A 25,293-nucleotide genomic window follows, 5' to 3' on the forward strand; every position below is an offset into this window, starting at 1 on the left:
ATATTAATGCAAGCATATATATATATATACGAATAATACAAAGTGAGAATATAGCTGATATTATATGTAATAAACTGAAAAATTAGTGTAAGATTTTATATAGTTACAGAGATAAATATTATATAGTAATACATGTTTACTATATAATAAAATGTGAGGTATTTAATTTTATTATTTATGTTCGGAGTGCCAAAAATTAAAAAGTTGTAATTTTATTTTATTGAAAAAATTTTTCGAATAACATGATGTTCTGATGTAATTAAATTAGATATCGTCGGAAATGAATGTCGCATAGAGAATCGATTTTTAAGTTAAAAAAAAATGCATAAATATATTTGTATAAATAATTACGTATATTACTCTATCAAGAAAGAGTGTCTTTTGCGTTTCACTTTGTATTACAATTTAAGATTACTATATAAACAAATTTATATTCTACATAGGAGCAAGGATTCACATAAATGGCGTGATTAAATAGTTCAAAGGGAGTGGGGGGAACATTCAAGATTTAATATATCGAACTGTTTTAGTCGATTTTCAACGATCCGAGATTTTGATTATCTGAGCAATTCAGATATCGAAAAAAAAAACCTGTTTATCATTTCCATTTTTGTCAATTTTTCATCCTATAATCGCATATAATGCAATTTAGATAAAGAATATTATATGACGCATAAGGAGAGGATGTAACTTATACTATGATATTTATTTTTGCATATATATGTATACACAAACATTAGCGAAAGAAAAAATACTTTCTAATATGAATTATCAAAAAATATTTTCAGGAATAATACTCTAAAATATAATTTTTAAAGGAGCGTTATTAATATTAGTTACTAGGTATTTAAAGATTGTTTTAGAAAAAAAGATTCAATGTCAGAGGACTTATACAAGTTAATATTCGTGGTCAATTTAAGAGCAATTGTAGCATGTTAATCGTGTTAATTTATATGTAAGGCGTAAGATTTGTTAGACTCTGATAGGTCGCTTGCGTAAAGTTATGTAACTTGATGAAAGTATATTTCGCTTTGCGCTGTGTAGTTATAATTATTCAGTAATTTGCGCCGATAATCTTATTTATTTTCGCGTTACGCTTATTCAACGAAGAATACATAGTCTTTAGTAGAGAAATCTCCACTTACGGTCCCGTCACAGCTTGAAAATAGTGACTGCGTAAGTGTGTTCGAAGCCTTGGCAAGTATTCACTTGCGTCGAAGATGTGGAAAAATGCTGCGCACAAAATACAATGATGTCTCTCTCTCGCGCGAAGAAGTATTCTTTCTAAAAGATACTACAAAAATGCATAACTACTCCTGTGAAGTCAATGTCGGATAGTAAGGTAGCGTAAGGTATTACACGTTGCATGTGTGTGTATATATAATGAATCGTCGCAAGATGTTGCACAAATATTGCGCGTTAAGGAGTAATGCTTGCACTTGTCACGAGTGCGTTTGTAGTTAGGTTGGATGTAGTTAGGTTCGATAATCGGATGCAAAACGCATATCAATTGCTAATGAGAAAATCGTACCTTCTCCATATCGAGTTAGAAAAATTTAATAAATTTAATTGCGAGACCTCATTTTTGTCAAGCGCGTGATTGCAACCAGGTGCATTCGTTGCTTCTCGTCATCTTTGTTTCCGAGCTCCTTTAATTCTTGTCGACTTTAGAGAAAATTGTTTCGGATGAAAACGTCAAAAGTCGGTAAATGCAGATATATGCATATTATTAATGCATACGAGAAATTGCAAATTAGTCTAATGCTATCATTCGTGCTATTATTTTATATGAATAATATGGAGGGGATAGAATGACTGGAATATAAAGTCCGACTTTTTACGTTCTTCGATTTAATAAATTGATCTTTATATTCAGAATGGAATGAATTTAGATATAAATTATCTTAAGAGATAAATATGCAACTATACAATCGTTACTGAGCTTGAAGATTGATATACTATTATACAACAAGATTTTGATATCGATCAGACACATGAACGAAATATAAAACAAGAGATATTTGTGCATTTATTTATAGATATTCCTAAAAAACTTATTTTTATTTAAACAAAATTTCATTAAATTGTTAATTAATTTATTGTAAAATTAATTTATCGTTTATTAAAATTAATTTATCGTTTATTTTAAAATCTCTAATTCGTATAATATATTGGAATATAGTACAAAATTGCTATACATAAATTTATGTTTAATGAACAGTGTAGATCGATATCAGAAAGCTCTAAGAAAATTTATGATGTAGTATACTTTATACCTTAGATTCCTTAATGACAGTGATAATGCAAATTTTGCAATAGAGGATATATATACTTATAAATACATGATATTAATTTAATTAATAATCTCCGCATATTAAGCGTATTCGATATTATTTTCAACATTTAATAGATGATTGGTTTATGAGATTACAACATGTGTATATTATATATATATATATTTCAGAAAATCAATACTTCATCATTATTATTTATACATATATACATACGTGCTCTTTATTCTTTATTTCTTCTTTTAAATGAAAGAGAAAAACATATGTTTATGTAAAAGAATATTAGTAGCTAAAGATATATTTATAATTTAATTGGAGCCTTACTTTTTCCAGAAGCCAATAAAAATTATAATTACGTTTAATGATATCGGTGATATCATTATTGTCATTCAAAATAAGTAGATATGATTTTTAAGATCTAATTTTATGAAAATCAAATCGCAGAGAAATTTAAAAAAATGCATTCTACAGGAAAAACTTTAAATTTTTTTATGTTGTGATAAATTTCAGAGAAATAATTTTTTCCACTCTATACATTTTTAAGAAATAAGGCATCTTATCAATCTACATCTTTTGTAAGCAAATTATATTTTCAATTTCTTAGGAAGAGCGTAAAGAATATAGAGGCTCTTTAAGATACTTTTTGAAATTACTCTGCAACAATATTTCGTCAGAAGAGATTGTTCAGTTTTTTAAAATAATGTATAAACAAGAGAAGAAAAGTAAATAAGATCAGATACGAGGTATAAATTTGAGAAAAGATATTCAATAATTTTGCAAGCTCAAATATATTTTGAAACTTCAGCTTGCTTTTAGTGTAAGTACTCAAAGAAGACGATAGCGAATATAACGTGAAAATTTTGAATGTGATTGCTTGTTTGTGCTCGGCACAAATCCTAATCGTACAATCAGTGGTCGACGATATGTTAATGTAGATTTATACGCGTTGCAGTTTAAATACATACACGTACGCGTAAAAGACATGCTCACATTTACAAGATTAATACAGTGGATAAAAAACAGTTATTTGCCTATTCTTCGCATCCGTTATTTCGGATAATTTCATACAGAAAAATAAGATATTGTTACGAAAGGCTTTACTTTATTAAAAGTGAGAGGGAAAAAAATATTAATACACACAGAGACTAAAGAAAAGATATTCTGGTACGAACACTTTGTGCGATATTTTTGATATCTGTACAAAATTATCTCAAAATGAAGGATGTAGCATGCGCAAATCTCTTTTTTATCCGCTCTATATCGTATTAGTGCTACCGTGTGTTGCGTGTAGCATAAAGTGATTAAGCTGATGTTTCTATGTTGATAATATACCTGACGTTGGCTATAAATGTAGGTACATACGTTGTGTATCGCTGTGATTGATACATAGTACATAGATATTTTTAGTGTTGTATCGTTAGACGGACAATTAATGTTAAATGGGATAAAGACAGTCATTGCTGTCAATCGTTTAGATGTGCGCGCAATACATTACATGCCTACGATATATCTCTCTATTATGTCTGCGTTTGCGATTTTATATTTATATATCGCGAGTTTAGAAACTCGTGAATTTCGCTCTTTCTATGTTACTTTGAAACTTTAAACGCTATACTATTCTTTAACATTCTCTCATGATTCGCGAGATTTTTTTTTACGATGCGAACAGAATTTGTGTCTTCGAAAGCATACTCAACTGCTATCATTGTTTAACTGATTGTTTTATTACGCGCGATCAATCTAATTAGCTAATATACTATAAGAACATAATGATATTGTCTCGAAGTCACTTTTGGGATTCGTTAGTAATTTAGACATAAATAATTAATTGAGATGACGTATCGATTACAAGATTGTCATTCGACACATCATATCACATCATATAGAGATCATTATGAGAGATCTCGATGTAAGAAACGAATAGAGACTATATTGCCATTTTAGATGAGATTCTCCAATAAATTCTGGAAACATATAATAAAATTTTATAAATATAGTTATTCTAGAAGAAAATACCTACGTATATATGAACTGACGTATGACTTTAAATATTATTCTCGTAATAAACAATAGTCTCCTTGTTTCCTCAGATAAATGCGAAACATTAGAAAATATCGATTACCAAGCTGACTTCGAGATAATACAGTAGAATCAACGCTTGCACTGCCTTTCCTATTCATTAGTGTAATATCAGACGTGACTGTCTCGTCTCTAGCGCGGACATTATGAAATATTGTTGCGTACAAATATGCATATTGCTGTTAACTCTATCCGTAAACATCTGGAAAAAAAGTAGATTGAAGGAAGAAATTAATATTAATTGAACTCACTCTTGCTGGTCGAGAGTCATAGTCTGTCACGTAGCGAAATATTTAACAAGAGAAATATATGAGATTATATATACACTCTCTCGCGACACAAATGCCATGTGAAGACAACTTACGGGATTATACTTTCAGCAGTACGCAAGCAAATTATTAGAATTTGATCGAAAATACATAATATACGGATTTTAAAATTTTTATTTAACTGTATAATCTCATATTCTAATATCGTGTATTTTTAAAAAAATATATTGGTTTGGCACCTATTAATTCATTATTATTAATTAACATATATTGTTTATTATTTGCGATTTATTGTTAATTCATATAATTATTTTACAAATATTTTATCAATAATAATATTTAATAATTTATTTTTTAATTGAAGGGAGATTACGAAAATTTAAATATGCAGAGGAATTACGGAAATTTAAATATGTCAGTCTTATTTTATAATTGGAATCTTACAATACACATTGATATGTAACCCACGCATTTATTTCAATTTTATTAAATTAGAGACTAAATGATATTGAAATATTTGTTGCACGCTATTACTTTAAAATCTATTAAAAATAATGTAACAATTTTATAAATAATATTGTTATTAATTGCGTCTCAAATTTATTTTCTTGTATAACTAATTATATTCGAAATTTTTTTTGCTTTTTCCCAAATTGAATTAATAATTTTGATTATGTTAATTATTACGACTGTGTGACTGCATAAGTAGATACTCCTGTTTGTCGACATATTTTTGCAGATTGATTATAAATAGAATATCGAAGCTAATAGAGGATGAATATAAGAAAAAGTACAAAAAAATAAAAATTCTATTAGCAATAATATGAATATTTAAAAACATATCGGGACATATCTATAAAGGGTATTAAATTTTTTAAGATACTTATCATTTTCACTCAACTTTTTCGAAGAGCTGATGGCTTGATCGACTGTCAGCCGCACAGTTCATATCGGATTTTAATGAATATTCGTTCGGACTGACGATATATTTTGTTTTGACATGTTTTCGAGTAAGAATATATGTTGAAATTTTATCTTATAATATTCATCTTATAACATAAATTGTTTCTTTACCAAGAATAGTATTCGAAGACATTATTAATGTAAAAAAGAAGCGAAATATGGATAAAATACTAATAAGTTCTATTTCAACACATATTCTATTTTACACATGTTTTTTATCCATTATACAGTGCATTGTAGATATATTACATGTAGGTTCATTATATTTTCTAATTTTCTGAACGACTATTGAATGTATTCTAACAATAAGTACAATCTGCAAAAATAAAAGAAAATACATGGCACAAGAATCATATTGTGAGTTCATAGATACAGATTGGTACAAAGTAATTAAATTAAAGGCTCTATAAAAATAAATATGTATATATATATATATATATACACACACACACACATGTATATATATATATGCATATGTACACACACACACACACACACACACACACACACACACACACACACACACACACACACACACACACACACACACACACACACACACGTATACATACATACGCGTGTACGCATGCAAGCTCGCATTCGTACATACACTCATACACATATCTTGTAAGAAGATATATGCAGCCAAAAATATATATACATATATGATGAATATTGATATATGATATATTTATGGAAAATTTGTGTTGACAAATAAATTATGTATTAACAATGTATCTTATTATTTGACACCTATAAATTCGTTACAATGCTGTTAGTATCACTGCAATTATTGAGAACAATTATTTAGCACATACATATAATAAATAGGTGGTATCATTTCTAGAGACAATCTTTGGTGGTCTCTAAACTATGCAAATTTCCTTTTTTTCTGTAAAACTCAGATTTATTGAGATTCTATTTTTCATATTTATCGAGTGAATTTAAATATCAATATTTTAAAACAAATTCCGTGCTAGAAAGATATAGTATACAGAGAGATATGTATAGAAAAAAATATTTAATTTTACTAAATTTTTATAATCAGATAAATAAATCTGGCCATTCAAAACAAACTCCGATTAATTTAAATGACAATTAATTTATCGAAAAATATTTATTATTGAAGTAATACTTATTACATATTATATATCTATCTGTAATATTTATTATTAAATAGGATTTTCATTTTTTTTGTTTTGAAAAGAAAATTTAGATTAGAAACTATGATATAATAGATTATAATTAGTTAGAAAATTTAATTTTAGATAATTAATATATATGTAATTTATATTTATGTATATTATATATTTATGTATAATTATTTATGGATGTTTTCATGAATAGTTGTATTAATTTATAAATTATTTTAAATTCTTATTTCACTTATAAAAGCAACATAAAAAATCTTTCAATAACAAAAAATCTAGTTTTACATTAAAATCAAGATTAATATTATATTTTAGTAATTAAAAACAAGAATATCTTCGTTTTTATTTAAAATAGACTACAGTTTGCTTTTCATTTTGATGTATTTTGATGTATTTGAAATTTAAATTTTGATCTCTAAGATCAAAAATACGAACGATTTGAGAAAACTGTTGAAAATAAGTAACAATATTGTAAAATATGTAAAATATTATGCATCATATATTATTATTAGTTATTTTCGTTCAAATTTCTTTAACACGTTCCTTAACATCTTGATCATCTTGAAATCAATAAATAAATAAATTATAATCAATTTGCATTCACAAATGTTTTCACTGCGTAAGAAAATATTATAATTCGTTAAAAATTTATTGTACCTTTTATTATTATTCTTCATCGATAAAATAAGAGCTCGCAAAATATATATGCTTATCGACTATCGGTGTATGATCATTGAAACATCGCGCGGTAAATACACATACATGTAACTGCGTTTAATTTCACTATGATAAGCGACTTTTTTATTTACAAACAGTAAAAACGTAATACTTTTGATTCGTAGTTAATTCATCGTACAATTTATTTTATAATTTATTTAATGTATATGTACAATTTTTTAACTAAAATATATTTAAATATTCATATACATATATATATAAATATTCATTTAACTAAACAATATATACAAATATATATAAATATATTTAATTAATTGTTTTGTACGTATTAGATATTTAGAAAAATATATTGTCATTAACACATTGTTATAGAATATTTAAAAAGTTATTAAGGCAAAAAATTTTCTGCTCAACAATTTCGTTTGCTGCTTTCAACTTTAAATCACTCTTTTTAATTTTTAAATCGCTCTTTTTAATCTTCTCAAACTTATGTCTTTTAAAATCGTAACTATGTGTGTGTAACTACGCTCGAGAAGATTTCTTAGAGCAAGATTGAAAGGATCGGAACAGCGAATCAGGAACAGAAGCCACTATCATGTAACGTCACTCGACGAAACTGTCATCGCTCTAATCCGCGGATGATTACACACCATTTTACCTCTGCATCATACGCGATATCGTGCGCGCATCATGGTATTCTGAGAGCAGCAAAGCAAAGGGTCCTTCCACGAGGTAAGCTTTGCGCGAAGCGATGCGCGAGATCGGATTTGAAATTTATCCGCGTAAAATCTCTGTCCTCGAATGAGATAAATCGCAGGGAACGATATAGGGAACAAGTCTCGAGCGAGGTCGAAGCGTAAAAATCTCTAGCATAATCGAGTCGTTCTTTACAAAAGACGCGCGTCCCATCTAAGTTGCTAAAATTAGACACATGACATATGTTTTTGACGAAACTGTCTTAAAAGAGAAGGCGACTAGTTAAATATCGCATATTGATCAATTTTGAAGACTCGGTATATTTTATAATACGCTATTTATTACGTGAAACTTGTTCCGAATGATTATTAGAATCGGCTTCCAGGTTTTCTGAAACTGAAATGTTTACGAGACGTTGGAGTTAAATAAAGAATTTACGCGGCTCAAACCCGGAAGCCAATATTCATATTCATGAATATTCATGTATACCGCGACAGCTTTAAGCATCAAATTATTCCGAATGAATTATTTTAGATTTTCTCGCGCAATATAAGGACGAAATAAAAATTTCACATCGCTTCGCGTTGCATGTCCGCGCATTCATTTATCGCGCGCACCGAGATACCACGTGGGCGACGCGGCATCTAATTTAAGAGATAGAAAAGCAGGCGGGGAAAATGCAGCGGGACGCTGGAAGTAAATAATCGCGGAAGCGCGTCAATAAATAACGGTTTATTAACGTGCTAATGCCTTACGTGAAATTAACGGGAGGCGGGCGCGAAAAAGATAGAGAAAGCCTCGTGACGAAGAGAAGAGGGAGGGGGAGTCGGTGTAAACTCCGTGTCTTAAATGAACCCGGCGCATGCTGCGGTTCTAATTAAAACAAACACGATTATAAGTTTCGTACTTGAATTTATAATCATGGCCGACATACGTCGGCCTCTTAACAAAATTACGGCCGCCGACGTTATAATTTTCTCGGCGATATTTTTTCGAAATTATATTCTCGACAATGTTGTTTCCATTATCTCGTTTCCTGATGCTGAATAAATACAATAAGCTCGGGAGACGCGATCATTTTACCTCCCATATCACCTTCGATCAATTGGTCCTTTGATCCGAAATCCTAAGTCAATCCGCTGAGATCTTTTGTGAGATTTATAATATTTTTATCGGACTTATAATGGGACTATCCGTATATCGGCGACGTGGCTACCGGGGCATCGAAATCGTTGCTGCGATTATATCAACATTTAAGCACCCGCTGCGCGTGATCCCGTCTTAAGCTGAGCTTAAAGATCACACGTGTGCAACGGGGCGTTCTCCACGTGCACCGGTTCGTTTCTCATCTCCCACGTGTTCAAGATTTTCTTCTAATATCTTGCCCCGACGATATTTTCAATATTATTCTATCAAGTATTGTTATCAAAGTTTCATTAAATATATTGTCATCTTGCATAAAGTATTTATGTATATTAGCAGTTGTGCTTTAGCCCCACAACTAACGTTAACGTCCAACTAAGCCGAGAAAGATAAGAATACAAAGAGATCTTTAGATCTCTTGAGAGATCTTGAGATCTTTAGAATACGTTGAACGAAAAATTCCCACAATCATATAATAAAAAATGTTTTGTTGAGTAATTTTTTTACAATCTTCTCCTTGACATATACGAAGACTGTAGACGCCAAATTATCTTAGGATCAGGTAAAAATTCTTTCTGTTCTTGTGGAAAAAGGCATGACTCTTGACAAAACTAATATCTCAAAAATAAAAAAATAAAAAAATAAAATGAGAAAATTCTATTTTTCGGGAAAATTTTATGCTCTACTAATAAAAACTAAATTTTCTTTTTGCCTCTACTTCTCCTAGTTCCTTCTAATATAACACTTGCAAGTGTGTGATTATTTTCTTAATATTATATATCAGAGTAAAATAAATGCTTCATCTACTTATCTATTTTTTTTCTTGAAAATCTTGATCTATATATATTTATCACAGATTTCAATTTCTAATAGTTACGCAATTAAAGAAAGCTGTGATCTATTTTTTAAATAACTCAGCAATAAATAAAAGAAAGAAGAGGGATACTATATATTTCATTGATGATTTATAGTCTTTTTCAAAAAGATATAACTTTGATGTGTTGAAGAAAAAAGTTTCAGAGAAAAATGTTTGTCGAGTTAGTGTCATCGTATTTTCTTGTTTAATTACAAAGTTATTATTGCACTCCGCAAACTCAGCACGGACGTACATCATAAAATTAACAACGCGGAGCTGGATAACCGAGCTGGCTTTATTAATTTATCGTTCGTTGTACATTACACGAGAGCCACGGGAAATCAAGGAAAACGAAATGAGAGAGAATGAAAAGCGAGAGAGGAAAAAAGATGGAGCGGAAAACTTAACGCTTTTAATTATTGTATAATTAAAGTTTCCTTGCCTAGCGCGATCGTTACTATACTTAAAAGAGATTAGATGCTTCTCATTCTTTTCATAATTCTACCCTTCCATAAAAATTCAATTAACATGGTTAATTTTATTGTTAGAAGAATTTATATAAAAATTTATTAAAGTAATAATCTTCATATATTAAATATTAGATATTAAATCAAAAGAATCACAGGATTTTTATCTAAAATACTTTTTTATACCTTTATACCTTTTATATCTTTATATATTGTTTCTCAATTACGATTGGTCTTATTATCGAATTGAAGAATTTGTGAATTTAAAATATATAATATTCCCTTTAATGCAAAGATAAACACTTGCATCATGATTAAAAAATATTTTTATAAAAGATGTAAAATATCTTTAATTTTTATTTGCATTTTAGTTATCGTTAGAGAATTCGTAATCGATAGAGAATTTGTAAAGGTTGAGAGAGATACGTCCTTGCATATACATATTATAATGCATATACACATGTATGTCAATAATTTTATTTCACTTAATGCTTCGGAAAGACTCTACGGAGACTTTCGAACGATTATTCGACGTAACGATCAGAATAACGACTGCTGCACAATACATTCTAATTTACAGGCAACTATAGATAAGTCTGTTATCCGCGATGATCGAGTTTACTGGGGAAAGAGAAAGGGGGTGTACTCGATTACCACTCAATTGGCCTGACCACTTTACTTGAGCTCACGCGCCCCGTATCCCTTAAGGGTAGTATCTCGATCATAGGGGAAGAAGAAGCCCGCATGTCGATAATGAATTCGCTAGAAAGAATTATCTGTTTTGGAAACAAAATTACCGACACGTATAAAAGTGTAACTTTGATGATAATGAATTATTCAACATCATGCAGGCCTAACCCACCCATTTTTGAGAACACCCTCTTCGCTTTCTCTTATATAACATATCAATCTTGAAATCAGAAAAACACGAGATAAATATTAAATAAAATGATATTGATACGAAATATAAAGAAGATATCAGAAATGAAATTTTTTTGTTATTTTTAAATATATTTTGTTTTATTTAAAATATATTATTGACGTATGAAATAAAAAGCTACTGATTGGTCAGCTCGATTAATTGAAAAATATAAAGTCGAAAAAATAATATCAAACAAAGCGAGACGATGAGGAAGAAATTAGGATCTCAAACAAGAGAGAGAATCAAGAAATTATGGCAATTTTACGACTAACGAACCTTGGCATTTTTATTGAGAAAATTCACGGAAATTTGTTGACGTGCAGTTCAGGTAAACATACATTTCTGTATCATGTTTATTTAATATCTTATAACATATATTTTTAAATTACGAGGTTGCGAAGGGTTATCCGTGATAAGTGAGGATGAGAGGTCGTCCACGTAAGAATTCGGAGAGAAGTGATAAATTACAGGGGTCAGGTGGGTTCGAACTCTAAAAACAAACGTGTAATTTACCAGTGGCTGACCTGTTCCTCGACATGGCTAGACCTCCGGAACTATAACGTCCCAGTGGATAATGGGCCGAGGGCGAAGAGGCACCCAGGATAGGATTATGATAGGTTCTACTCTGGTAGAGGCGGAAAGGACTCCTGTTTAAGCAGTAATTAAGCCTTGCCACGCCCTCGGTCACGCTTCTCATGGACCGTTAACTGACGTTCGTAAATTATCAGTAAAACATCCCTCGACTACGATATACTTGTACACTTTCGCTGAAAGAAAGATCGTATGCGTCTTGTACATCAATTCGCATATTTTAATACAAAAGTCGACAATTCGACATAATCCACTTCTCATTAAAGTCGGCGCCGATGCGACGACGCATCGGATTACGTCATATCCACAGAGATGACCGTATCGAGGATCCTAAAAAGTTCACGTGGTGATATACATTCATTCGTGTCTGGTTACCCTCTTAGAAGGAGACCAAGCAGCAGCAACAGCAGCAGTAACAGCAGCAGCAGCAACGAGTCGCGTACGCGAACGTAATTTCCGAAGGCACGCGAGGAGGAAGAGGGGGCGATCCGGGCAGGAGGGGTGATAAGGTACCGAACTAGAGATCGACCCCTGGTGCTCGCGGTGGGACGCCATCTTATTTATTGTTTTAATTATATCAGAATATATCGTTAGAACCCGTCACGCAGCCGAATACGCGAGATTTATGCGATCGAAACGGTTCCATCGCGCCCGCCGCTTCACCCCCGCGTCGTTCCTCCTGCGTCCCGAGTCTTTTCTTCAACCAGGAGGAGGTCCGCCGTCCCGCCGAAGTATCCAAACGTATGTGTTGACGCGCGTAATTTGTGTTCGCGACCAAAGTAAATAAATTATAACTTTGCAATCGTGCGCGGACTCGTTTCGCGAGTCTCATCCAAGTGTTCTCGTTCTGCAGAAACAAATCGCTCGCTTCAGCAAGAAGCGAATTAGAGGAGATTCCGCGAGATTGTCCAGTTGAAAGAGATAAATTGAACGTCAAATGTCAGAAATAGCAATCTCTTTCACGAATTATTTACTGGTATTTTTTTGTTATTTAAATATATGTAAAGTAGTCATCTGTAAAAAGAATTATGTAATAATATAATACATTTGACACATGATAATATATTTTAAGTAATTTGCTGTACGCGCTCATCGGCTGTTTGTATGATCGTGAAAAGAGATGCTAATAAATATTTAGTGCGCACATAAGTATCTTACACGGGTTTACAAAGAACACTCGTGCGGGATACTCGGAGATTTGCCTACCAAATTGCCGTTTATTACCAGCGGGTTGTTACATTGTTCTCGCACGCCAGGCTCACTCCGTTACAGTACATTACAGGATCAATGTGAATTCAAAGTATTAGTAAAAGCGCGCGATCTACCCGTTAATTTCACACGTGACTGCGTGAGATGTGTCATCGCATTAAATACATCTGTCCAATATATTCGATGTCGATATTTTTTTTCAATTTTTTTTAAATATTAAAAAATAGCAAATATATAAATACATAAAATAGAAAAAGAAAAAGAAAATTGTCTTCTATCAATCAAGTGTTCTTAAAAGATTATAAAAATAATAGTTAAATAATAATTAAAAATAATTAAAATAATTAAAAATAATTAAAATAATAATTAAATAATAACGTTTAAAAATAGCATTTAAAATATGATCTTTTTTGGAAAACAATGTGATTTAGACAACGTTCATCTATATCGCGAACGATGAGCATATCGCAGCCAATCGTTCATTGAGCTCTGACTTTTTCAACGGACAATCTTATTTTTTATTTTATTTCCCCTCTCATTATTTTTCTACGAGAAGCGGGCGGCGTCTGGGCGCGCGCCCACTGGTATGTCTGGTATTTTTGGCCGGCGCGTCGCCTCCGGAAAAATAGTTGTCCTCAGGCTTCTCTGACAAAGGTCTGCGCATTGTTTCTTTTATCGAAAGCACAACGTCGATCGACGTTACGTCAGCCTCGTATTGCACAGTAATAGAACGATGTAGAATTAACTCCCTTCGATTGTTGGATCGGGAGACCCGAGAAGATAGAGAAATTCTAAAGGACGGACAATATTTTGTCGATTCCGCACACGCGACTGCGGAGAGATTCCTATCTACGCTTGATAAATTACTGTCTCTACTCGATCCTGGTTTCTCTCTGCCACCTACCTTCGATCGAGAGAGGCCTCTCTTTCTCTCTCTTTCGCATCCAGGATACGGGTCTCCCGAGTCTCTCGCTCCGCGCCCGAGGAAGTCCACCCTTAATATTAATTTGCCCCTCCATTGTCCGCTTTTATTACTCACATATCTTACCGATTTTTACTTTTACTGTTTTCTCAGACCTTTTACTTGTCCTTTCGTGAGTCCCTCACTTCTGCTTATACGTCCGGTGTTTTCGGGACCATCGCCTTGGACACCCGTGCAAGGTTTGTGCTGGACATATGTTCTTGCGGTCCATACATCTCATAATTTATGTAACATACATAGCATGCAACATATATAATTGTACAGATTCCCACAGTTGTTTTCGAAAAAAATGCCCTGACATAGTGACATTTTTCTTACACGCTATTATATAAATACGTTAATCTCTCTGCCCGCGTTCATACAAACAATACACAGCATCGGCCAAAAATATATCACCTTTATGTTTTTTAAGAATAATTTCCAAGTGCATACATTTTTATCTGTCACATGTTTTAATAGTAGGTATATAGATTATTAAACAATAGATTTCTCATTCAATAATGAAAACAACTTAAACAAAATTAATTAAATATATATGTGCACTTTGAATTAAATTATTCTCAAAAAACATAAAGGTAATACACTTTGGCCGATACTGTATATTATTTGACTCTTTATAGATATTAAAAAAAAATGAATTTGATTCAAAAGATTTGCCATTTGAAAGTTTCATCAGATTTTCGAGCAACGATTTATCTTGAAGCAAGAAATCTTTCTTTTATTGATATTTTAACATTATCCTGTTGCGATGTATGGAATAAAAAATAGCGATACAAAGAATAAAATGCATCCCAAGTGAATTCATAAATCATCGGGAGGCTTTAGAAGAGTCTGCAACCTGTTGATTCTGCGCCAAACGAGAGCGAAACTGCATGCATTTCTTTATCGCGCTTGAAACCAACTAGTAGTAATGTCATCTCAACGAAAATTTGCGAAAATTAATACTTCACTCAACGGATATTTGGGACGTTTTGGCCGATGACAAGTTTTTATCAAGTAAAGTCGATTCCCTAAGGAATGAACTTATTATAAAATAAAAATAAATCGGCGAGCGATTTCTTCGCAAAGCGCAAAACGGTCTATGAGATTCGAGAATCACGAAGAGATGTACAATAGTCTCCCATAGGATCCTTTTGGTGGTTTACGAAATGCATTCCGAGTCAATTTTCATCCTCGTCATCATGGTCAGGAGTACATATTCCTTCATCGTTTCGATGTTCTATTGTTCAATTTTCGATATAACATGGCATACCATATAAACATTATCGCGAAGAATTCCAATAAATATGAAATTATTAAATAAGAATATGAAATTATTAAATATAAAATTAAGAAAAAAAATAAATTATTAAATATCTTCAAATTAATTTTAAATTAATAAAGAAAAATACGATATATATAATAGTCATTAACGTAACACAATTAAATTCCATAACAATTTCTGTGCAAAATAATGTTAAATTATTTAAATCTTAATAAAAGTGCGCGATCTACCGATTAATTTCATACAGACATTAATTTTATAGAGAATTTTATAGATAATAAATGTAAAATATTAATTATTATCTTCATTTCTAATAACAAAGTGGAATACAGTAATTATAACAATAGTTACTCTAGATTCTAGATTCAAAATTTAAATATTAAAGATATGTGCTTGCTCATATTTGTATTCAATTAGCCAATTTATTGTCTTTTCTTGCATTATAGCGTCCTAGCAATTAATTAAATCGAATGTTCGCGGAAACGGCATTTTTCGCAAGTCTGTTAAAATCAAATCGCTTTGAAGTCATGAATGACAAAGCTAATATGCGTTATTAGGCGCTACGCGGCTTCGCAGTAGGTTTTGTACCCCGCGAAGTCAAGGATGAAAAGAGTAGGTTGGGCGAAGGAAGGAGGGTGTCTCGTAATATGTGGCGGAGACGGTGTCTCCGAAGGGTTTTCAGCACAGTGGCTCCCGAAGTAACACTAGCACATACACACATAAACACTCACGCATACGTTTTGACAAGTATATCATGGAATTTAATATACCCACCTTCTCTCCCTTTAGAACCGACTAACGGTATGCGAGAAAAGGTGCGCGCGCAAAAGCAGGGAACGAATTCTTTGAGTACCAGAAGCGCACGAGGAACGAATCCGTCAAAGGATCCGTTGGTCTCCGTTGTTAAACAAATCTAAATACCACCTCGAGACTACACATACAGATGAACCCGATAAATATAGAAGGCGAGAGAATCTTTCGCTTTTATTAATATCGCGCAAATTGCACAGGAAAGAAGCCTTACTCTCTTCCGACTTAAATATATATAATTCATTAATAGAGATATTTACCAACAGTACAGACAAATTAGTCATTTAAATGAACCTCAATATTAAAAAAATGTTTATCGAAAACCAATCTGTCCCATAATTAAAAGCTTGTATTTTATTAAAATAATTAAAAAAAGTTGTTCAAAAATTTGATAACTAATATCTATTACCTTTTCTCGAACAATGTATCCATAAGAAATATTTTAAGAAATTATTTTCCCGCATTAACGTAATAATTTATGAAAATTCCATACGTGTCTGTCAGTCATCTTTCAGTCGCCGCTATTAATAGTCCGAAGTCACCTCGTTAGACGGAGAAACTCACCTAGCACACATATCCCATGCCTCTCAATAAGCGATCCGGTACAAAGGAGAGCACAATGTGTGACGGAGCACGTGCGACGAGGAGTACGTTGGAGAGACCAAAACACGGTCGTTGAGGCATTCGCTCTCTCGGCGAGGTGCAAGAAATCGTTCCGATTCTCCGGCGATGTCGCCGAGAGAATGGGAGATCGGGGCATTCCCCTCCTCGATCGCTAGAAGTCGCCTCGCGATCCCATTTCGCGACGATTTAGACCGACTCTCTTTCTTTGGCGGACGCGCGATTGTTCCGACGCACCTGCGTCACCAGGGGCATCGGGTTACCCCTCAATAAAGTCGCGGGGTCCGGGAAGTCGAAATTCGGAACACCTGATGAGAGCGGCAGTTCGCTGGGGGCCTTCAATCCCCCTTCCGATTCCTGCGGGCTTCCGGCCCGCCTTTCTCTCCTGCGTCCCGTCGTGGCCGTCGTCTTCGGAGCACATTGTACGACCTCGTATGAGAACGGAAGTGCAAATTACAGGCCGCGATGGCGAGCACCGAGATCTTTCTCACGATGTAAGTGCGCGTTACGAGGGTCCCGTTGCCCTCGGCGGGGAGAGGAGACATGTAAGCCCGTTGTGCGCGTGTTCGAGGAGGTGCACGCGCTTTAGTAGACGGGGCATTTCAATCTCTTTATTTAAGAAATAGGAATATACGTTTAGAGAGAATTTTTTTTTTTTTTTTTTTTTTTTTTTCAAAGAAAGTCCGACTGCTTCTCTAGAGGATCGCATGGACCACTTTCAAGATAAACATACATATGTATGTAAGATTGCATTAATAAATTGAAAAGTGTGATAACTTAAAGATAACGGAACGGAGGATACATAATGACATGTCCCGTTTCGTAAAATAAAATAAGACGATGATTTAAAACCATCTACTCGCGTGGAAAATAATCATCATGCGCTTCATGAATATTAAGATCACATCTCGCGAGTTAATATGATGGAATAAATGTTTTAATATAAATTGGAATTATTTTCTTCTTTTTCTATATCTTATCTATTCTATATCTTATCTTATTCCATTACAATCTTTTGGCATTTCTTGCAATAAGATGAATGAACAAATTAAATGGGGAATATGTAATTGGATGACCAGTATAGATGTATCAACTGGGTCGTAAAATTTTCGTATCGAGATCCAAAAAACTTCTGAGAAGGCAAAATAACAACCGTGAAGAACGTAAATGCCGTGCTGTATAAATCTCATATTTTATGCGATCTTCTTGAGAACGTTATTTTTACTCGCAATATAATAATCGTATAATTTCATCAGGCGCTTTAATTAAATACGTGATATGCGGCGGAAACTCGAGCGTGCGTTAATCGATGTAATTAAGCATAATTCAGTTAAAAAAATCGGCATGCATTAAACGACAGCGCGATAATTCGATAATTAAACATGACGATTTTTTCATTACACCAATATCGCTTTGCACATTTTATAGAGTGGGACGAGAGGAATGTCTTGAGCCCCGTTATGCAAATTGAGAAAATTTCAAAAATTCCTCAGCGATCGAATAATACTTGGAGGAGCGCGTTGCAAGGCAAAAGATCGAGTTAAAATCGAGAGAGAAAAAGTCTCGTGAATAAGGATTCTCGTCAAATGACGACGTCATGGATTCCGAGGAATAATCAATGAGACCGGACAATAATGTCCGGCCGGCTAAGATGGCGTTGAGACGAGAAAACTACTCTGGTGTAACTGTTAAAGAGTAAAAAAGGAATCGAGACCGGGAGCAAGCATGCGCTTCCGATTGGCCAAGGAGTCGCTGGGCGGGAACTCGACAATCGACTTTACAAGAGTCTCTTGCTCTTTCACCTGTGCAACGTCGGAGAACGAGACGAAGAAACTAACGACACCGTTCGGGGAGATTATTACGCGAGTCACGATCCTACTTTTGCATTCTCATTTGGTACCCATCAGCTCTCGTTCTCAAATAATTATGTCAGCACCTGCCACGGTTTTATTAGAGAAATAATTCTAATTCGTCGAGTATTGTCTGGACGTAAATGACGCATTCACGGAGGTTTCTCTTCTTATTTACACGAATGGATCTCCTATAAAATAATTTTCCAAGATTTATTGGTTGATTTATTACTGGTAAAATTTTTATGAGACGTTTTCTAAAAAAGCCTTTGTGATTTTATTTATTGTTAATACTTATTATTAATGACCAATGTCAATGACCAATTGATAAAAAAAAAATCTTTGTATCTATTGGCCTTCACACATAACTATATTGGGCGCATGCCTCTAATTTGGATTTTTATTGGAAGGTTACCCGAGAACCATTGTCTATTGAATGTTCAGTGTTGACAGTTGAAAGTCTGCCGAAAAAATTCTTAGAATTAAATATTTTCGGGAAGGAAGAAAGAACATTAGAATATTGGAGAGAATTAAAAAGTCAATGTTAAAATATATCTAAAGAGTCATTAATGTTTTTATATTACTTAATTACTCTATACATTTTTATATTAACTATTCTATCTATATTACCTTATATAAATCTTTATAATATCTTTTAAATTCTTTTTAAACTGTCTAATACGATGACAAGAAGTCACGTGTGAATAATCTTGGCGCGATTTCATCATCATTATCATCGTCCTCGTCGTCAATCACAGCTATATTAATAAACTTTTCATATGAAAATAAATCTTTTGAATAAATCTTTGATATATTCCGCTCGATAGATTCCTCAAAAAGCATCGATTAAGTGTGAATCGCGCATATGCATCATCATTGCATGATTGCGAACACAAGCATCATGAGTAGTGGGTGACTTGATATCAGAGAGAACCGGATTTTTTAAATGCGAACTCATCGATGTCACGAATGAGAGTTTTTCAATAGGCGACAAAGTCACAGTATAATATAGATAATGTTTTTCTTTTTAAATTTCACAAATTTCAAAGTAATTCGCGAATTTATTTTGTGTATTCGTATTTATTTAAAAAAATATCATCTATATTAACTAGATAGAGAGAATACAAATTTATGTATAATTTATGTATAAAAAATCAAATATAAATAATATGACAATTATCATTGTTTGATTATCCAAACTAATCGCGATTTAGCAATTGTTTCATTCTCTTCTCTTTTCATAAATCTTTGTGCAAATTTCAGAAAACGTTGTTAGAGAAAACGGCTGTTGACTTGGTTGAGATATATCAAACAAAAAAAGATAAAAAAAGATAATAGATTAATACGTTCTATATTATTTTTGATAGACAGGTATATGTTCGGTTAACAATCGAAACACGACGGATAAAAGTAATTTACGCGTCACTTCCAAAAAGGACACTCACGATTTCGATGTTCTCAGTCGCGTTTTGTAGCGAAGAGAACATCGATAAAGGGGTAATTCCATAGAGGGATTTATGGCTCGCTTTATTGCGCCCTAAGTTCCTTCCGAGATGGAAAATATGTAGCTTCGAAGGACCAGGGTATAACAATAAATTCTTATCTGTACATGAAAGTGTATTGTCGCTTCTGGGATAGTAACAAAAAGATGTACGATGCTGTAAATAATGAATTGCTTGAACATTTTATTTTCTAAACGTGATGTTATCGTCCGTTATCCTCTTAATTTATACCTCGATTTTTTATTTTTTGTCAAGGAGAAAAGAAGATTTATTATTTGATAAATTTAAAGAAAAACTGTTTAATTTTGTCATTTTTTATCAATCTCTCCTGTACAATTTATGTTATATATATTATGTTACAATGTACGTTGACAGCCAAATAGTGGAATGAAAAGACGAAAAGAGAATATAATATAAATATAAGATTTTTTTATACAATACAATACTTTTATAAAATATTTAATATTCTTTAAGTTATAAAATTATATATTTTTTATGTAAAAATAATATATTATTCCACAGATATATTAATAAATATTAAGAATAATTAAAATGTGTAATAGAAGGCTTTAGATTGATGATAAAAAAATACAAATTAATTGCAATCGTGAAAATTAATTTAGAAAATTTCGAAAAAAATTTGTGTCTATCTCAGAGGTACATTCTACATATCTAGCATACAAAAGCATCCCCTTCTCCATGATTTAACCATTATTTCAAACATTTGTCTAGCAAGATCTCGTGCAAAAATCGCACACATATAAATATATATAAATTATACCAATCGGCAATTTAATAAATTAATATTTAAAGAGATACGAAATCTTTCTGAAATCGGAATAATACAAGTGATAATGTCACTTGTCACGCTTGATCTGTATATTTCGGCTCGGAAAGATATAAAATAAATTCTCTCCGTAAAGCGGCACGTTTGTTATCCCGATTAGTATACACGCGTATCATCAGACACCGCTCGATTCTATTCGGCGCGGTAAAAGAGAGCCCCGGACAAAAAGAAGAAATCGCTCGTGGAAGAGTGTGTATCATTGTATCGCGGCATTGTTGCCCGGCGAATGAACAGATGAGTTTCACTCGAAGACGCTTTAAGTCATCGTGCTTCGATCTTCGCCGGACCCACCGCGCTGGAAATGGACCGCGGCCTCTCTCGATGAATTCGTACGCGCATTAGATGCCGTGAGAAATCATCTCTGTCTTTCTCTATCTTCGCTCGATTGTACCCCGCACAAATCGATTCGACGGTATCACGTGTGATGATCTCGCAGCGTCGTAACCGGTTATATTATATATATATAAATCTGAAGCAGAGGATCAAAAATAACGCGAAAATTCCTAATTTACCCACCCTTCCATTTTCCAAAGTAACGATTGTATCCAAATAACCCAGATTGATTAAAAGAGGTGAGAAAATCGAAGAATTCTAGGAAGGAGGATGCAATAATAATTCAAGTCTCCCTCCTCTCGAGATGTAGCGAAAGGCTGCTATTTACCCTGCCCTTTTCAAAGGGCGACGACGCGGTCGTTGATGTCGCGAGTCGAAACAGCTTTTGGGAAGCGCCAACTTTTAGCGCGTGCTGCACGAAAGAGTATCGGAGTACTTGAAAACATCTGGCCTCGTGCGCGTTTGGAGTCGAGTGCAATACTCTCGACAGGGAACGGAGTACCACTCGAGGGCGCGAGTCCTTCGAAATAAAGGCACGCGTTTCCGCGCTTTTAAGCTCGCGCGAAACGACGAGACGTAAAGAGCGGACGGACAAAGTCTAAAGGGCTCGAACGAGAGGCTCTTTCCTCGCGTATTAATTTCCGCGTCGATTGGCAGCCTCAATAGTGGCCTAATAATAAAGCGCGTCGAGGCGACGAGTACTGTCTTCCAACATTTCTTTCCTCCCTTTGCTTCCTCCCTGTTCGTTATTATTATTTTATATTATATCATATATTAAATATATGTATACATATATTGAATTTGAATTAAGATGTATCATTGAATATTATTTTGCGCGTTATTTTAATTTTTTACAAGTGTCATTTATTTGTTTTATAGCAAGATAGGTTGTAATAATTCTAGGATTAAAAAAAATTAATTGAGGTTGATTTGAGACTTTTTAACATTTTTTTAAATACACATTTAGGTTTTTTGTGATTATTTTAGTGTTATATGTATCGTTTCAACTGATTTATTAAATTTTTCTAAATCTATCTTCGCGCATATAAAATTTTTAATTATCAGCAAATATCTTGTAGCAAAATTTTGCTACTGAATGGTGATCTATACACAAAAACTAGATATTTAAGATCATATATTTATCAATTGATCATCATGAGTAACTGGATTTTGGTAATTTTGATGATATAATTTGACGAATATTCTTAATTATTTCTTTAGAATTTCTTTCTTAGAATTTTTCGTTTTATGGACCTTAAAGTATGAAAGCAACAAGTGGTTTACCTTGGAAAATAGACTGATGTGCCTTTATAGTCCTTCTGCTTTACTATTAGGTGTGCGTTATCTTCCCCATTATGGTTGCTAGTGCATCAATACAGAAATCTTCGAGCAAGAAACATCTCCACCGATCAATCTCCTTGTGTATTGCATCTACCTGAAATTACATCGTGTATTGATTCTTGAATATTATGCTTGATTAAAATTTAATTCAAGATTTATAAGTGAGAGTGATTTTCATTCATTCAGAAACTTTAAGTACAAGATTACGGTGTCGCCAATCTATCCCAGTGTAACTCGTTACAACTCGTACACGTTACTGTGAGAGATAAATTATATTCTAATATATGGTACAAGTGTATTAAACATTTCATATCAAGATAGTTCGCCATTTCTCTCTGTTCACGGTGGTCCAGTGACACTAACATACACGAGAAGTCGGAAGTGCGCCCACCGTCGAGCGAATACCCGGCAGCACCCGTAGACGGACCCCCCGCGAACGGGTGTTCATTGTCGCGGTTGTTCGCGGGGGGGCTCCCACGACCAAACGTGCCACATCGCATCGACATTGAGTATGTTCTCTGCAATTTCGTTAACGATCCCGCAGGAAAGGGTGAAAGTGAATCCGTTCGTCGACGGAGAAACGTTTCTACAAAAGACATATGCGGTTTCGGTCAGGCAATATTATTTTGCTATTATTATTTTTACGACTTTAAATGAATGTTAGATAAGTGCAAAATTAATTTTTTTCTCGTCACATATCGGTAAGAAATTTTTTCGAAGTACTTGAATGATGTAACGCATTTAGTTTTTCTGATCTGATATTGTGAGAAGAAAAATTTAATGAATCTACTGAATGCCATTTGATAAATTTAATTATCGCGCATTTGACTAACGATTTAATATTCCAGACAAGAAAGATTATAGAGATTATAATTTTATCTATAATATAAATAAAAGAAGAGAGAGACTATATCAATCTTAGGTTTAATCAAGTCTGAAATATTCGAGGAGAGAGCAACAGGATTTGCTACCGCATGATTAATCGGAGACACGTTAGATTGAAGTTCGCACGATTGTATACAAATGTTCATGTCAAATTAATGACCAGTAGCATCCAGAGAAGGAAAATTTAATAGATATACATCTAACCACCACATTAATTATCGACTCGATGTTCTGTGAAAGATAAAAGATTACAGAGATTATAATTTTACCTATAACACAAAATAAAAAAAAGGGGAAAAGAGAATCATATCAGTCTTCTTGTGGATCTAATCGATTCCGAATCACCCGAAAGGAGATCAACAGGACTCGCTCCCACATGATTAGGCGCGTACACGCTAGATCGCAATTCGCGCGATCGTGTACAAACGTTCGTCAAACGAATGACCAGTAGCGTACGAACGAGGACCCCCCGCGAATGGGATTAAGATAGGGGGGCAAGTATATAGCGGGGAACAAGGAGGTCTCTCCCTCTCTCTGTCTCTCGCGTGGCGGGCGCATTGTCGCGGTTCTTCGCGGGGGTTCCCCGCGACTGAATACCGCCTCGCTCTGGGAGGCATCGCGACGCCTGTTCTCGCTCTATAATTTTAACAGCCGACTCGATGATTTCGTCCGTTTTTTCCCTTTCCCTTTTCAGCCGGGTATTCGGGCCTTGTCGGGCACGATTGCGCGCAAACAACGCGACCACCTGGTTGCTCCAAGCCGACGTTCTCGTCAAGAGAGTCTGATTCTTGGATCTAGCTGTCAAATGAATCGCTCATGAAGCGGATCCAGGAGAACGTCTATTAAGCTGGCACAGTTCAGCACAATCGAATAAAATTTATATATAAATTTAGTGCTTTTTTGTTGCTAATTTGTTGCTCCCTTCCTGATTCCTGCTCATGTGCAAACGAAAATCTATAGATTAAGCCTGTTACGAAAAGAATTTTGCAAAATTTGAATTTTTTTGAGTGTGATGTAAGCCTCCCAAGCTTCTTTTCTTAATAGATTGTGTGTGAGTCTAGAATGGTTTATGGACAATCGATGTCCATTGAATTGTTCAAAATATAATATATGATTATAATTTTGTTTTTAAAAGGATATATAATTTTCTTATGTTTTTAATGTTTTACAAATTCCTTTTTTGCAGACAATTAAAGAAAACGTCGAAAGTCATCCTAACGGCTACGACAGAGGGTAAGCATTCATCGGAGTGGAGGAATATATGTATGTATATCAACTTTAGAAACTCGGGGTGGTTTCGTTTAGCGATCATTACGCATTTAGCACTTGCGTTTCCGTTCCCGAATAGGACGCCTAGTTTTTAGCCCTCTCCCCTTCCTTCAGAGTCACCAGGATAAAGTAAAAGGGCCGGGGGACCCCCCATCTCGCCTTTATTCATTACCAAAGAACCGATGTCGGCCGCACCCGATGTTAAGCAACGAACACGCAGAATATGTAGGACATCGTGCCCTCCGTATGTCGTCCGACGTACCCCCCGTGTTTC

The 25,293-nt window shown here is 33.7% G+C and overlaps 1 long non-coding RNA gene across 1 annotated transcript in view; it reads right to left on the reverse strand.

The window, feature by feature from the left end:
• The window catches only part of LOC112639757, a 132,306-nt gene that overhangs the window by 19,015 nt on the left and 87,998 nt on the right, over nucleotides 1–25,293 (reverse strand). The window contains exon 3 of the long non-coding RNA XR_003123660.1: nucleotides 22,809–22,959. This is a non-coding gene — a long non-coding RNA (uncharacterized LOC112639757). The remainder of the gene's footprint in view (nucleotides 1–22,808; nucleotides 22,960–25,293) is intronic.

The sequence above is a fragment of the Camponotus floridanus genome, unplaced genomic scaffold, assembly GCF_003227725.1.
Source record: "Camponotus floridanus strain SB8 unplaced genomic scaffold, Cflo_v7.5 scaffold89, whole genome shotgun sequence".
In the NCBI taxonomy this organism is placed as follows: domain Eukaryota; kingdom Metazoa; phylum Arthropoda; class Insecta; order Hymenoptera; family Formicidae; genus Camponotus; species Camponotus floridanus.